General features: G+C 51.5%; 1 protein-coding gene across 8 annotated transcripts in view; it reads right to left on the bottom strand.

Moving 5' to 3' along the window:
- The window catches only part of APBA2 (amyloid beta precursor protein binding family A member 2), a 222,511-nt gene that overhangs the window by 169,603 nt on the left and 36,112 nt on the right, over nucleotides 1-16,796 (bottom strand). Inside the window, exon 1 of one of the 8 annotated variants that reach the window (XM_055363965.2) lies at nucleotides 13,927-14,052. The exons of the other annotated variants lie outside the window; for them this stretch is intronic. The gene's annotated coding sequence lies outside the window, so the exon portion shown is untranslated. Of the gene's footprint in view, nucleotides 1-13,926; nucleotides 14,053-16,796 lie in introns of those variants that run through there. 8 annotated transcript variants of the gene reach the window in all.

The raw sequence follows: 16,796 nt of genomic DNA, 5'->3' as shown, positions 1-16,796 counted from the left end.
CCTCTGTGAGCCTCTGATTCCTTCTCTACATGAACTAACCCCTGTGGGGATGCTCTGAACATCTAATGAAACCACAGATGCAAATGCCCCCTGAAAACAGTAGACTCTATACATGGGAATAACTACATCATCACCTCTCTGGATGGTGCAAGGACCCAGAAGTCCATGGCCCTGGGGTGGAGAACTGGCTCCCTAACACCCTGCGAGGCCGACCTAGAGCCACGACTTGGCTCTGAGTCTCCTAACACGAGGGACTGTTTGTTAGTGCTCCTTGAAAAGCTGCTTTATTTATAAATAAGTTGCCTGACAGCAAATCTTGAAGCAGAGACATTGGTCAGTTTTGAAAATTTCCACTTCAAACATTAGCAATTTAGAGGAAAAACCCATAAATGAGGTAGTATGTAGTCCTGGTACTGAGTAAAAAGTCAATCGTTCACTCCCAGTGAGATTTACAAGGTGGTTTGAGTCTCTAGAGGCACTTTGCTGAGGCCTCCTGATTTTAAGGCTTAGTTCTGTGATGACCCAGGCAAGGAGCTCTGGTCCCCAGGAGGCTGTGGGGCTGCCTCTCCATTCTGGATGATGGGGCTGGGCTACAGGCCTCTCATGTCACAGATTCCAGTGGTGGAGCTGCTCCAAAGATAGGAAGAAGCCTGCAGAAGCCAGGCCTATGCACAGCCACCTCATCCCCTAGCCTGAGAGGCAGCTCAAGGAACACAGCACTCATGACAGGACAGGTCAGGCCAGGACAGGTGATGGCTCCCTGATGGTTCTGGCTCCAAAAGAAGCCAAGAGAAGGCACAGCCTCTCAAGGATACTCTGGCCTCTGTCCACCTGCACACACACCAGGCCACGCCCACGAGGACGGCCAGTCAGCATGCAGCCAATACACCCACAGAGGGACAGGGAGCAGCCCTCAGTGCCAGCTCCAACAGGCCCGCTGCAGGTCCTGTCACTGCCCCCAAGGAGCTGCCTTCCATTTCACCTGACATTTCCACTAAGGGCCCAGTGTTTATCATTCCAGAAGAGCAGCAGGCAGAACCTTCACCTCCCAAGAGCTGCAAGTGCGCTGTGGCAGGAAAAGAAGATTTGGCGTCTGAAGTCAGCTCCTGCTCTCCAGGAAAAGAGGGACGATGACATAGGACTTGAGCAAAATGAGAGCCCCGTGATGGGAGAGAACAACTGATCAACCTTGCTGCAATGGAAAGGCTTGGTCCCTGAGTCTCTGTGTTAGCTTCCTATGGCTGCTGTGACAAGTCACCATAAATCTAGTGACTTCAGACAACACCAACTTACTCTCTTACAGTTCTATAGTTCAGAAATCCCACACAGGGCTGAGTGCAGTGGCTCACGCCTATAATCCCAGCACTTGGGGAGGCTGAGGCAGGTGGATCCCTTGAGCCCAGGAGTTCAAGAACAGCCTAGGCAATATAGCAAGACCTTATCTTTACAAAAAAATGCAAAAATTAGCCAGACATGGTGGCATGTGCCTGTATCCCAGCTACATGGGTGGTTGAGGCACGAAAATGGCTTGAACCTAAGAGGTGGAGGTTGCAGTGAGCTGAGATGGCGCCACTGCACTCCAGCCTGGATGAAAGAGCAAGATCCTGTCTCAAAGAAAAGAAAAGAAAAGAAAGAAAATAAAAAGAAAGGAATCCCATGCAGGTCTCCTTGGGCTAAGGTCATGGTGTCGACTGGCCTGGTTCTTTACAGAGGCTCTAGGCAAGAATCTGTTTCCTTGCCTTTTCTGGCTTCTAGAAGCCACCTGCATTCCTTGGCTTGCAGCCGCTTCCTCCATCTTCAAAGTGCATCACTTCAATCTCCACTTCCGTCGTCACAGCACCTTCTCCTCTGACAATTAACTCCTCCAGCTTCCTTCTTATAAGGGTCACCATGATTATAAGGGCCCACCTGAATAATCCAGAATAATCTCTCCATCTCAAGATCCATAACTTAATCAGATCTGCAAAGTCCTTTCTGTCATATAAAGTAGCAGATTTACAGGCGCCACGGCTAGGGTGTGGATATCTTTGAAGACCATTTTCCTGTCTACCACAGTCTCTGAATAACAAACTCTCTTTAAATTGGAATCCTATCTGCAACAAAATCAAGATCTAAATTAAGATTTTGAAACTCATTAGAAGAGACACATGCATGAAGAATGCAACTGTGCCACCCACATTTGCATAACAGTAATAGGCTTGTTATCTGCTGCTTCAACACGTCACACCCAGTGTGGGCACAAACACCAAACAGCCTTGTGAGGCGGAACCCTCATACACTGTCGGCCCAGAGTCCTCCTCCTCATCACGACTCTATCTAAGACGGCTGTAAACACAGGATCTCCTCTGTGGGGAGTGTGTTTTCCCTCCATCAATCTTCCTGGGAACAGCAACAAAATTTAAGGAGCGGCACCGCCTGTAATCCCAGCACTTTGGGAGGCCGAGGTGGGCTGATCACCTGAGGTCAGGAGTTACCAGCCTGGCTAACATGTTAAAACCCTGTCTCTACTAAAAATACAAAAATTAGCCAGGTGGGGGGCAGGCGCCTGTAATCCCAGTTACTCAGGAGGCTGAGGCAGGAGAATCGCTTGAACTTCGGAGGCCGAGTTTGCAGTGAACCAAGATTGGCCACTGCACTCTAGCCTGGGCAACAGAGCAAGACTCCATCTCAAAAAAAAAAAAAAATCAATGAGCGGGATCCTGATTTTCAGATGTCTAGCCACCAATAACCCTAAACACACAAAACTGCACTTCTCCCTTTTTTGTAACGTGAAATTTTCATAACAAACCCCCAAATCCTGAGTGCTGACAAAACCATCCCAACGACATCACCCAGAGTGGTTATTTCCCGCGCCTTGGACATCTGCGAGAATCAATGTGATTTCAAACACGAACAACTGTGAGTGGCCAAGGTCACCCTGAGATGTCCTGAGTTTTGACTTACATTGCTTCTGACTTTCACTTTTTAATGGTCGGCTGAATACTTATGCTCTACCAGTCTCCTTCCCTCTGGACGTCCCCGCGCCAAACAGAAACCTCGTTTTTCAGAGTCCTGACAGTGACGCCACGGCTGGCTGTGAGGTGCCAGGTGGATCTCCGCATGCTCTGCTGCACCTCCTGTGTGGCTGCGGTGTGCTGGGAAGAAGCATCAGGCTCCCCATGAGCAAGGAAGGCCCAGCTCTTCAGGGCAAAGTTCAAATGAAGGAGGAAGCTCACTGCCTCCCTAGGCAAAGCAGGGGCAAGGCCTCTGCCAGCCCAGGACCCTCAGGTTCCCACCTTCTAGCAGCTTCCACTCCACCTGCTCTTCCAGGTGCCACCAGACTCCAGAACCCACGTGCGGCAAGCAGCGTGGCGGGGCTGCAGCGCTGCCCGGACCTTTCTGCAGGGCTTCATCCAAAACCACAAAGGAGCATCGGGCAACCACATTTCATGTTCTTTTCCAGTGTCTCTTTTTCACACTGAAGTCTGAAGTGGAGGCTTCCTCCTGCCCCTCTCTGCACGTATCTCTGCACAGTACAGCTGTTCCATTCATTTCTCAACATCGCCTTGGTTCCTTCGGCACGCCGAGCAGCACACCAGGTTATAAAAGGCACAGGTTCTCCTGCTCACCAGGAACTCACACCTTAGGGGACATTGACTCTAAGAAACAGATGGGCTTGAAGGCATGTGGCCAGTATTGCGAGGAGCGAGTCCACAGGGTGGTCCAGACCCAGCCTGGGAAGGTGTCCTGCGGAAGGGCGGAAGTAGATGCCATGCGCAGAGGAAAAACGAGTGAGGCGGGTGATGGAGACCCAGGAGGCATCCCAGGCAGAGGGTACCGGATGGACAGTGACATGGAGGTAAATCCAAGGGCCAGAGCAATTTTCTGGGGTGACTGAGCGTACAAAATAGAGGATGGCAAGAGGCAGGTTGGCAGGTGATCTAGGCTCCTGCACACCTTTCTGCATGGCTTAATCCCAAACCGCGGAAGAGCTCTGGGTGACCACAATTCATGTTCTTTTCCAATGTCTCTTATCTGATGTCTCTTTCGGAAGAGACACAATTTGATCCTGAGAGCAGTCTCAGCCATCAGCAATACTCAGTCACATGTGCTGCTGGAAAAGATCACTTGGCTGCAGGGTGGAGAGTGGGCCAGGGTGGAGAGTGGGCCAGAGGTGGCAGGATGCAAGGCTTAGGGCAGGAAGCTGTTCAAACGTCCAGCAGACACAGTAGGGAGTTGGGGAGCATGGGGACCACGGCAGGGCACTGTGAAGCGGCCACCCCATACTCCCCAAGCAGGACAAAGGGGGCCTTCTGGGATCCATAAGAGCCTGTGGGCACACCATGTAGGGGCGGTGTCTGGTTGGCCCATGGGCCTTTGGGTCTGGAATGGGTGGAGCCCAGGGTGCAGCCACAGCCCAAGGAGGGGCCAGGGCTGGAGAAGCCGGGGCCATCGATGAGCGTCCTGGGGAGAAGGGCCCATGATTCCTGATGGAGGAGGCCCAGAACACTGTAGGCATCATGTACTCAGTGCTGAGTGAAAAGCTTCCCGCCACTCAGAATGGTCACGCTCGGGATGGCTGAGACATCTGCAACTCACAACTCTCACCTCCCAGCTGTGGCACTGAAAGCCTCCCTCAGAGCCTTGGTTTCCTAACCCACCGAACAGGATTAACTGCACTTGCCAGAAAGGGCTCGTGGTAGCATTTCATAAGACAGTGCAGGCCAATGCTCTTTGGAAGAAGCAGATGCGGGGCACAGATGGGAGATGGCATGGACAGGTCCTGCTCGTCAGATAGCCGGGGAGTCTCCCATGCTTCTTGGCCTCCCTAAGCTGGGCCACACGGCAGCTCTGATCCATGGCACGCGAGCAGAGAGGACCGTGTCACTCCCAGGCAGAGGCAGGTCTGAGCTGTGAGCCCTGTAGCCTGGCCAGAACCGGTGTCCCAGGGCAAGGAAGAAGCCTTTAGTATGTTCACGCTGTTGAGGCTCACCCAGCCTGACTGGCCAGAAATCAGTTAGGCCACAGACAACCCTGTGGCCTCAGGTAGAGGGCCATTGTCTCATTCTGAATGGTAGTTTTCAAAAACTCAAGGAACCGCGTGAGGAAGGAAGGGGGATTTATAAATTCCTGATTCCATTAGCTTTGCTCTGTAATTTTGGGTGAGTCACAGCATGCAAATTAGAGGGCTGAAAACATCTCCCAGACAGTCTGGCAGAAGCCCCCGCTGAGAACGAGGAAACCGAGGCCCAGGAAGGAGCAGTCGCTCAGGGGCTGCTCCAGCGGCCACGGGCCTCGGGGACAACGCAGGCCCAGCCCGGGGAGAAGCCCCATGCCAGCCTTCTCTCTCTCCCTGCAGGGAAGAGGCAGCCACACAACTGGGCGTGTCCTTCTGGCCTGCACACCTGGGAGTCTCCAACAGATGCTCACTCGGGTCCTGGGGTAAGGACACCTCCCAGGTCGCTTACTGGAGAAGGAGCCACACATGTGTCCCTGGGTCTGATGGTTGCAGGAAGAAATGGAAAGTGGGGGATCCCGCGCTGGCAGGAAGACCCTGGAAGCCTGCACCAGGCAGGTGGGTCCAACAACCGACCTCAGGGTGGGCTCAGGCTGGAACAAACCACACCGAGTCCCTCCCCCAAGAAATACTGAAGACAGCAGCAATAAGTTCCCTGTGCTCCCCATTCGCCCCTCACAGAAAAGGCCAAAAGGCATGACCATGGAATCATCGGACAAACTATTCCCAACACAGTTCCTTATGGGAAAGAACATGGAATGAAGTCACAGCCAACAACAGAACTCCAAGGTCCCCTAGTAAAGTGCAGACCCCAGACAACAAAGATATGAGTGGGTCTGAGTCAAGACAGAAGACAGGATTACACGGGAAATGGCAGCAGTGAGCTGCGTGTGCTGCAGGAAGGAGCAGGGCCCACAGTGGAGGGAGACAGCACTCCCACGACAAAGCGCCACATCCTGCACCAGCAGACTGTTCACAATTGCCCACTTGCACCTTCAAGACCACTTCCAGGAACTTCTTCCTTTGACTTTTATGTTGTTAAAATAATTTTACTTTTTAGAAAACATAGTGTAAATATTTAGCTTAATAAATGGCTATGAGGCCAGGCGCAGTGGCTCACACCTGTAATCCCAGCACTTTAGGAGGCCAAGGCGGGCGGATCACGAGATCAGGAGATCGAGACCATCCTGGCTAACAAGGTCAAACCGTGTCTCTACTAAATATACAAAAAAAATTAGCCAGGCATGGTGGCGGGCACCTGTAGTCCCAGCTACTCGGGAGGCTGAGACAGGAGAATGGTGTGAACCCGGGAGGCGGAGCTTGCAGTGAGCAGAGATCGCTCCACTGTACTCCAGCCTGGGTGACAGAGCGAGACTCTATCTCTAAATAAATAAATAAATAAATAAATAAATAAATAAATAAATAAATAAATGGCTATGAAACAACCTTTACAATCCTCAGGCAGGGAAGAAGAGGGGCCCTACCGGCCGCTCCAGCCCTCGGGACCCAGCCTCCCTGTGTGCCCCTGACCATGTCCCGGTTGTAGGGTAATCACAGCCCCACCTTGCTCCATGTAGCACATGTCCCTAAACACACACTATGTATGCCTTTTATGTCCCCTTTAACCGTTGGTTGTGCTTCCACCTCTTTTTTTTTTTTTTGCCTCCCAAGTTATTAACTGAAGAGTCGGTCACACAGTATTTCCCGTGGTTTGGCTTTTGATGGCCAGGTGCCTGAAGCACAGCCAAACATCGTCCTCTGTCCTTTCCGTTCCTGCAAATCGGTGGTTGGATCTGGAAGTCGAATGAGATCCCTGTTAGAATTGGGGCAGACCAGCTCCCGGGCAGTGTGGATCTTCCTCCCTTCCCGAGATGTCAGCAGGCCCCAGGGCCACCAGCGCCCAGCTTGTGAATTCAGATGTGCTGAGACACTTCAGACACAGAGGTTCCATCCTGTACACATGGAACCTCCCAACCTGCCACCTGCTCACCCAGTAGTGCGGCCTGCATAAGAAAAGCAGGATACATATTTCAGAGCTTTCTCTTATTTACCAATGTTCAAAAATATGTAATTGGTTCCCTAGCATTCTCCAAAGGTGACGGATTAGGTTTGTTTCCTGAGTATTGTTAAAAACTCATGGACTTAAACGTACTGCATACATTTCAACCCACTGTGATTTTTACTCTTACTGATGTTCAAATTGTCCATCTCTGGCCTCATCAGGTGAGCTCACGAGTCCTTTTAACACTATCCTCGTGGTGTTTGACTTTAATAGTTTTTTTCCTCTTTTAATGCTCTCTCTCAGCAGAATCACATCCTCACAGTCCAGGGTGGCTCCATCTGCTATGACAAAGCGTTTAGGTTCAACTTGTACATTTCCCGCCCCCAACCCGGTATCAACCATTTGTCCAAGTAGTCTCAGCTTCTTTCAACAGAAAACTGAATTTCAAGACATGACCCGGGACTGGGGGTGCTCCGTGTGATTGGGTTGGCCACTGATTCCAGGCCTCTCCAGGGAACGCTCTAGGGCTATTTATGGATTTGTAGTTCCGGATTCCAGAGGCTTTGTTTTTCTTTTTCTTTTCTTTTTTTTTTTTTTTCTTTTTTTTGATACAGAGTCTCGCTCTGTCACCCAGGCTGGAGTGCAGTGGTGCGATCTCGGCTCACTGCAAGCTCCACCTCCCGGGTTCACGCCATTCTCCATTCTCCTGTCTCAGCCTTCGGAGTAGCTGGGACTACAGACGCCTGCCACCACACCCCGCTAATTTTTTTTTTTTTTGTATTTTTTTTGTATTTTTTTGTATTTTTTTTTTTTTTGTATTTTTAGTAGAGACGGGGTTTCTACTAAAACCCGTGTGTTAGCCAGGATGGTCTCGATCTCCTGACCTCATGATCCACCTGCCTCGGCCTCCCAAAGTGCTGGGATTACAGGCGTGAGCCACCGCGCCCGGCCTCCAGAGGCTTTCTTAACCCACAGCACCTTTCCTCCGTATCTCCTTTCTCCTCCCCACTGAAAATCCTGGTCAAGGTCCTCAGAGTTAAAAGATCACATCAGTAATCATTTGCTTCATCTCACATTACACACAAAACATGCTAGGAATAACAGTGCTGAGACTCTCACTACCCACAGGATTCCAGGAAACCACACGGGACTTTTTCTCTCCTGTTTCTTCCATTCTCTTCCCACTTTGTAGGGCTGTAAGCACGGAGATGGAGCGCACAGCCACGTACACTACACTCGCCCCTCAGCTGCCTCCGTGGATCGTGGTTCCACACAGAACTATGGACTGGACGTTCCCCGCAGTCCTTACGGCTCTGTTTCTGTGCTTATCTACTCGTCTGAAGCACACTGTCTAGTTCCATGGCTCCCAAGCTGCACGGAGGCACCCTAGGGGCCCTGCTGCACCCACACGGGCATTGCAGCTTAGCCCAGATGTCCAGGGGGAAGGCAGTGACCCTTGGCACCTGTCAGCACCGCATGCACCACTGCCTTGAGGCAGCTCTCGTTTCCAAGGTGAGATCACACTACATTCCTCTGAAAGACGTCTCGTGAGGCCAGAAGTAGCTGTAATTAAAAGCAAATTCCTGCTATCACGCTTGCTGGGATACTACCATTTAAAAAAGGAAGAAGAAAGAAAAGAAAAACAAAAAAAATGAAAACACAAGTGCTGGTGAGGATGTGGAGAAATTGGAGCCCTTGTACACTGTTGGCATAATAGAAATGTAAATGGGTGCAGCTGCTGTGGAAAATAGTATGGCACTTCAAAAAATTTTAAAAAGAGCTACCGTATGGTCCAGTAATTCCACTTCTGGGTATATCCCAAAAGAACTGAAAGAAGGGACTCAGGGAGACATCTGTACACCCCTGTTCACAGCAGCATTATCCACAATCCAAATGGCGGAGCCAACCCACATGTCCAGCAGCAGACGAACAGATCAACAAAATGTGGCATATTCCCGCAATGGAGTGTTATTCAGCACTAAAAAACGAAGCAATTCTGACGCACGCCACATCGTGCATGACCCCTATGGACACCATACGAAGTGAAATAAGACAGTCACAAAAGAACAAATACTGCATGATTCCACTTACATGAGGTACCTAGAGAGGTGAATTCAGACAGAGGGAAAGTAGAGTGGTGGCTGGGAGGGGCTGGAGGAAGGGGGAAAGGAGAGGTACTGTTTCATGCGCACAGTTTAAGTTTTGGGAAGATGAAAACGTTTTGGAGATAGCTGATGGTGATGACTGCAAAACAATGTTGATGTACTTAATTCCACCGAACTATACACTTAAAATGATTAAGATGGTATTTTATGTTATGTGTACTTTGACACAATTAAAAATGTATATGCTTATACTAAAATACCACATGTAGGCCAGGCGCGGTGGCTCATGCCTGTGATTCCAGCACTTTGGGAGGCCTAGGCAGGCAGATCACTTGAGGCCAGGAGTTTGAGACCAGCCTGGACAATGTGGTGAAACCCCATCTCTACTAAAAATACAAAAATTAGCCAGGCAAGGTGGCACACCTCTTGCAGTCCCAGCTACTTAAGAGGCGGAGACATGAAAATTGCTTGAACCAGGGAGGTGGAGGGTGCAGTGAGCCAAGATTGCACCCCTGCACTCCAGCCTGGGCTACAGAGCAAGACTCTGTCATGCTGTCTCAAGAAAAAATATCACACGTACCCCCATAATATGTATGACTATGATATGTGTATAAAAATTAAAAATAAAAATAAACTTTTAAACAGCAAGTCCCACACAAAAGTCAGCATCAAACAGGAAATGAGAATGGTGCCAATCTCATTCAGCAGACACACTTCCGTTTGTAATTGTGGTTTAGGATGAAATACATTTGTTTCAATTCATGAGTATTATTTCTCATGCGGCTTCCAAGTTGTTGGGACATAAATACCATGTGGTTTGGACCTAGCTACTTAAAAAGTAGAGTTGTTAGCTATGTGTTTTGGTCTAGAAACACCATGAAATTGCTGAGATCCAGGGCACCGTGGTCTGAGAAAGTCTGGCAATCTCTGCTCTGGAGGCTCCTAAGGGTGCTGGTTGCTTTTTAATAACTAAGTCCAAATCCCTGATGACCTCAGGACACCAGCTTATCAGGTGGGGGGTTGGGGACATTCACACAGTGGCAGAGAGGCCACAGGACTGGCTGGAGCTAAAGACACTAAGTCCCTGACTTACTTCTAATGAACAAAATACTCCAGAATGGGGCCAGGCGCGGTGGCTTACGCCTGTAATCTCAGCACTTTGGGAGGCCGAGGCGGGCGGATCACGAGGTCAGAAGATCGAGACCATCCTGGCTAACACAGTCAAACCCTGTCTCTACCAAAAATACAAAACAATTAGCCGGGCATGGTGGCGGGCGCCTGTAGTCCCAGCTACTCGGAGGCTGAGGCAGGAGAATGGCGTGAACCCGGGAGGCGGAGCTTGCAGTAAGCAGAGATGGTGCCACTGCACTCCAGCCTGAGTGACAGAGTGAGACTCCATCTCAAAAGAAAAAAAAGAAAAAAAAAAGAAACTAAATCCAACACCCTCCATCCTCAGTGGAATCCCTGAAGCCCGGAGTGGGAGAGGGGCCTAACTCTAGTGACCAGGCACTTCACAGTGGGGCAGAGTAAGCAGCCACCAGGAGGCCCTTTCTCCTGCAACCTCTGAGCTTCAGGAACCGAGGGAACCTGGGCACAGCTCCCCAGAGCAGCGAGGCTCCACCTGACCTGCCAGCGATGTTCAGAGCCACACCCCAAGCACACTCTGCAATGTGGGAATTCAGTCGCGGCAAAACTGTCGTGACAGGGTTCTGTCCCTCAGAAGATGGCACACCTGAATGTGACCCTCTCAATACATCCTTAGATATTGCCCTTCCTCCCCAGCACCATCTGAGCAAAGCACCCCCGGCCCACAAGGAACTGGAAGAGGCAGGAAGTGCCTCAAATCCTAGCTCAGCATGCCACTGTATGACACCTCTTCTGGTGCCCCTCCTGGCAGCACACTGTCCCCAGTATAGAGGGGTGGATGATGGCTCAGATGACCTGGAGACCACCACCGGGCATATGGGAGGCCTGTGTCTCGTGAGAGAGCGGAGGCATACGATCCTGGAGGTAGAGCCAGGAAGATCTGAATAATGCTTTGCAGTTGCAAACTGCTTTCTCTTTCTGCACAGATTTATTAGTGAGATGCATCATTTCTATTATGCCCATTTCGCAGACTGGAGGGAGGGAGACTAAGGCTCAGAGACACACAGGGCTCCCGGTAGAGGCCACCATCTGCATGAGGATAGGTCGAGGACCATTTCTGCCACTGGCCCCTGGTCTCCTGTCTGTCCCAGCAGGGCCCCTGCCTCCCATCCACCACCAAGTCTCAGTTTCACCAGAGCCTCCAACTCACATCCTGTGCAGGCCCCACTGTGCTTCCCTTTAACTTTACTTGGGGTCTATCTGCCTGTCCCCGGGTGGCACAGCCCAGTCAGGGAGCCCTGGGGCTCTGCGGACGCTGGCTGTTACCAGCCAACTCTCTGCCTCGCTTGCCTCTGCAGGGGACAGTCAGTGATAGAGAGGAACAAAGGAGACACTCGAGCAGGCACCCAGCATGTGCCTAACGCGCTGGCACTAGTGCCTTGGGAATAAAGCTGCTATCACTTCTGCGAAATACACTGGGGACTACGCTGGCCTCCGAAACACAGAACCGGTGTATCCAAACCCCCTTCTGACCTGAACAGCCATTCGCCAGGTCCACATGGCTCTGGGACAGACCTGGGCCTGGGTGCTCTGCTCCTGGCTGTGCACAAATGCTTTTCCTGCCCATGACTTTGTAGCCTAGTAGGAGGGGCTCATAGCTCCCTAAGCAAAGCTTGCTGGCGGGTCACAGAAGGACAGCAGGCTGGGGACTGAATGGACCATGGCTTCTATTTAGAACATCTCGCTCAAGAACTAAATGTGCAAGAGAGCTGGCAGAAAGACAGCCATGGGGCACAACTGGAGGAGCAATCGCAAAACCATCACGTCTTCCACATTAAAATGTACAGGGCCGCTTCTAATGCCGCAATCAATGCAAGCCAAACTCTGCGTCTATTTTCTACTAGATTGGAAAACCTCTCAGGAGAAAGAAAAATTTTCCAGAGGGCCGAAAAACTTCATTCTTCTGCAAGCAATCAAATAAACATGTAACAAAACAAAATCAAGACTTCAAAAATTGATCTGAACACACATGCACTGCATTTCACCACTCTGGTGTGGGAATAGGGCTTTCTGCCTAATCATACATTTTGATTAATAGAGATGAGCTCTGCATGAATAACCTATTGTTAAAGAACGTGAACTAAAGCAGTCTAAAACTTAGCGAAACAGAAATTAGGCCTTTTCTTCTTCTCTTGGACAATTAGGGGACCCAAATTAGGAACAAACTCACTGGCCTTTGCCCCGACTCCCTTCCTGTAACCTCAGCCGAGACCAGGTGGCTGTCCTCATGCAGACCTGGCCTTGAATCTGTAGTGTCTGGAGAGAGGCTGAGGGGAGGGGTTGGCTGACTCCTCTGCCTCCTCATGCCAGTCCTGCAGATTGAACCCTGCCCTGCTAGGCTGGGCGCTGCAACCCTGAACTTCATGCTGCAACCTTGAACTTCAGCCCCAGATACCTCTACTTCCTCTGTTCACCCCCTAGCGTCCTACACCCTGGACAGCCACTGTCCATTTCCAGAGGGGCTCCCCCAGCAGCTCACTGCCTGGAGGCCCAGACAGCAGCGGCAGTGAGCTCTGCTGGCCCTAGAATCCCCCAGGGGCAAATTAAAATCCACCTGCCTGGACCCTAAACTGCAGGTTCCCACTCCCCATTCCCATCCTTGCCATGCAGATGACACGTTTCCAAACCCATGGGAAGTGCTGTGCATGGTGAGCAGGTAAAGACTGGGCCACGAGGTGCATCGGATGGAAGGGGCCCCAAGGGTCCGGGCCACCGTGCAGGGCTCTTGCTCTCTTTAAGGCGACCTGTGATTTAGGGAGTATCAACCAGCACAAAAATCCAAAGAAACCTAGTGCTGGAGAAATACCAGTCTCTCCTCGTTCCAGTTCACTCTGTGGGGAAGTGGAGAATCCCTGCTTTTTTCTCTTACAACAACAAGGCTACACTGAGCATGCCAGGAACTGTGTGGGCATCATTCATGGATTATAGTCACCATGCCACGGGAGCACTGAGAACCCCTGCCCTCATTTCATAAGCACGCAGCGCGTCAGTACAACAGAGCAGAGGACACCCAGGTCTCTGGGCTCTATCCCAGTTCAGGGACCTGCCTCCCCTCCCACCTGCTCTCCTGACGGGGAAACACTGCCAAAGTAATCACAGCAAGGTGTAGGTGGCAGGGCAGAAATCAGCTCAGCCCATGTGGGCCATAGCCCATCTCTGTGACAGCCCCGGGCGACCGAGCTTACCAAGCACAGCATGGGGCAGTCCTTCAGAGGTGAACCATCTCCTACGGCTCTGGGGAGGCCCCAGGGGATAAAATACTGAGAATGACAAGTGACTGCCCTGAGCCACCACCAAATCCAGCAACCAAAGCACCTAGAGCCAAGGCAGAGCCCAGTGTGGCATTTGTGGCTGGCCCCAAGCCCCTGGTTTCCCGCCTTCCCACACAGGCGCCAATAGACCTCGCACACCTAGACCCTGTGGGGATGTCACTGGTCACTACAAGGTCTTCGTCCTGCCTCTAAAGTTTTCCCTTTTCATTATCTCAGAAAGACCAGCGCTGAGCTGCCAGACCTTGACAACAAGATCTACAGACCAGACAAGGAAAGCTGGACTCCAGGCAGATGGGCACCTACTTAGCCCAATCAGAACCCACACTGAGCCCTGGCACTCACCTGCAGACAGGAGTCCACAGCTGCTTGTCCTGCCTCCCACCCCAAACCATTCCCCACACTCACAATCATACACAGCAAGCTCCACTGAGTCCCTCCTGGTTCCAAAGCCTGCAGTGGCACCGGCCTCAGGACATAGGACACAGTCCAAGCTCTTCACTCTGTTCCCAAGGCCGTGGAGGGCTGGCTGGCCTGTGAGTCCTGCTCTCCTCCACCCCCGTCTCTTCTCCCCAGCCCCCTCTTCACAGGTTTAGAGACCAGGCGGAAGGAGCTGCCCACTCCATGCCTTGTTTTCCCGTGTGCCAGCTGCTCTCTCTGCCTGGAACCACCCCCACCTCCAGCCCATGCCCCCCTTTCTCCTGGGCTGCCTCTACTCCTGCAGCCTCGGCACACAGTCACTTCTTCCTGGAACTTCCCCAGGCCCTCTGCTCCGCCCATGTGGGCAGCCCCTCCTTGGGCTCTAGCATCAAACCCCAGATAGTGGACTCCTTGAGGGGAGGAGCTGTGCCTGTCATTATTCTACCCTCAGTCCCTGCTGGGCCTGGCACAAGGCAGAGGGGATAGGGGTGCTCTGGAGAAAACTGCTCCACAGGCCAAGCACGCAACCTGTGGGGCTCCAGCAGGCCCTGACTTTGGACCAATAAAACCTCAGGTCGAGGACTTCGCTCCTAACTCAATGATAAGGTCTGAAAATCCAAGCCAGTGTGGGCTTGCCATTGCTCCTACAACTGTCTTAACTAGCAGACTGTGAGCCCCACACTCTCTTTCAAAGAGCGGGACATTTGTTTGAAGGGAGTCTTATTCCATTCAGGGTACTCTCACAAAATACCATAAACTGGGTAGATTATACATGACAGAAAGTGGCTTGTCTCAGTTCAGGAGGCTGGGAAGTCCAAGACCAGAGAGCCAGCAGATTCTGTGCCTGGTGAGTACCTGCGTGATGGCTCAGAGACGGCAGCTTCTCACTCTGTCCTCACATGGTGGAGGGCGGGAGGCTCTCTCTGCAACCTCTTTTAAAACGGCATTGATCCCATTATGAGGGCTCCACCATCAGGACCTGATCACCCACTGCTATAGTTGGAATATGCCCCCCCAAAGTTCATGTGTTGGAAACCTAATCCCCGATGCAACAATGTTGAGAAGTGAGACCTTTAAGAGGTGATTAGGTCCTGAAAGCTCTACCCTCATGAATGTATTAATGCCATTATCGCGAGAGTGGGTTGGTGACTGAGGAGCAGGTTCCTAATAAAACAATGAGTTTGGCCCCCTTCCCTCTCTCGCTCACTATATGATGCCTTCCACCATGTTAGGATGCAGCAAGAAGGCCCTCAGCAGATGCAACCCTCAACCTTGGACTTCCCAGCCCCTAGAACTCTGAGCCAAATAATGTTCTGTTCATTATAAATTACCCAAGCTGTGGTATTCTGTTTCAGCAGCAGAATACAGATTAAGACACCTCCCTAAGGCCCCATCTCCTTGGGAATGTGAACTCCAAAGTCTCCCTCCCAAAGGTCCCATCACTTTGGGGATAAGAATTCCAAAATATGGATTTGGTGGAACACAAGCATCAGATCACAGCAAAGAACCCCTCATTTTCATTCCCTCAGGAGCCACAATGGGACCTGGATTTAAACAATCCACTATCACAATAGGCAGCACTGACCACTAAGGCCACACAGGTCACTTCTGCTGGCGAGATGGGACCAACCCTCTATGGGGCCGTCCACCATCTCCACTGTCAGGGAACCCTGGCTGTCCTGCCACAGGCTTTGCAGGAGGCTAAGCCACCATGGACGTTGCTTTTACTGCCCTGGTGGATAAAAAGCATGGCAGAAGCCCATGGGTGTCTCTGAGACTGCAGCACTAGGTCCACCTGCATTGTCACATCCTGCATGTGCTCAGAGGAGAGGGTCTCTAAACACCATGGGGCTGTGCTCCAGGGAGGGCTGCCTTCTGGGTTTTAAACCCTACCCCACTGCAAGGGATGGGTACCTCATGGCACTGCACCTGCACTAGGGTACAGAAGCCAGCACCCCATGCTGTGGACTGCAGGGGCGCTCCAGGTGCCCCCCTCAGCTCTCCAGGGTTCAGAAAAACCTGCTCCCTGGTGAATGTGAACCTCTCTTCTGCCAGCATGAGGGTCTGCTCCACCCTGTCACCCTCCTACCCCTCATCTCATTGGCTGGCTCCCTTCCCCTCCCAAGGACATCTTACCAAAGCAGAGACAGTGATTCTGACACCAGGTCGGTCTAGGCAACTGCGGCCTGTGTGGCCGTATCCCCTGGGATGCAGCAGCACAGAAAGGAGGGCTAGACTCAGCTGCAGCCATGCCCAGACCCAGATGGGAGGGCTGCGTGCTGTAGATGCTGTCCTGGATGCCCCTCTGCCAGGCCAAGGCTCACACGCAGGGACCTTTCTCTACTTGAACGTCTGTGCATTGTAATATAACTTCCCAAAATATTACTCTGCAATTATTTCCAAAGACTTAAATGGGACCTCCAAATACGTACAATTAAGACTAAAATTGTAATTTTAAATTACTGATAATTTGAATAAACATAAAACTTTCCTATCTCTAAGCCAAATGCAGACAATAACATCCCAATTAACCCTTAGGTACTGCCAAACTCCGGAAAACAACCACTTTGGACTCTCAGAGGGAGAAACAACTCCTGAACTACATGGAGCCTGGCAACAGACTCTGGAAATAGTCATGATCTTCCACCTGTGCAAAGCCAGACGCTTCCCCGGCTGGACCCTATGGAGCAGCGCTGCCTTGCTAAAAGGGCAGTGGATGTTTGGGCCCACGGTGGCAACAGCACCAGGTCCCAGTGAACAGGGGAGAAGGATGCAAGGTCATCCCTCATCAGTCCCACTTTGCTAGGGGATGGGGGCACAGGAGGCAGTGGCGTGAGACTCCCTCTGAGTCTCAGTGG

This window comes from Gorilla gorilla, chromosome 16 (assembly GCF_029281585.2).
Source record: "Gorilla gorilla gorilla isolate KB3781 chromosome 16, NHGRI_mGorGor1-v2.1_pri, whole genome shotgun sequence".
Taxonomy (NCBI): domain Eukaryota; kingdom Metazoa; phylum Chordata; class Mammalia; order Primates; family Hominidae; genus Gorilla; species Gorilla gorilla.
The sequence above is the reverse complement of the archived record's forward strand: the minus strand, read 5'-3'. Positions and strand labels throughout refer to the sequence as shown.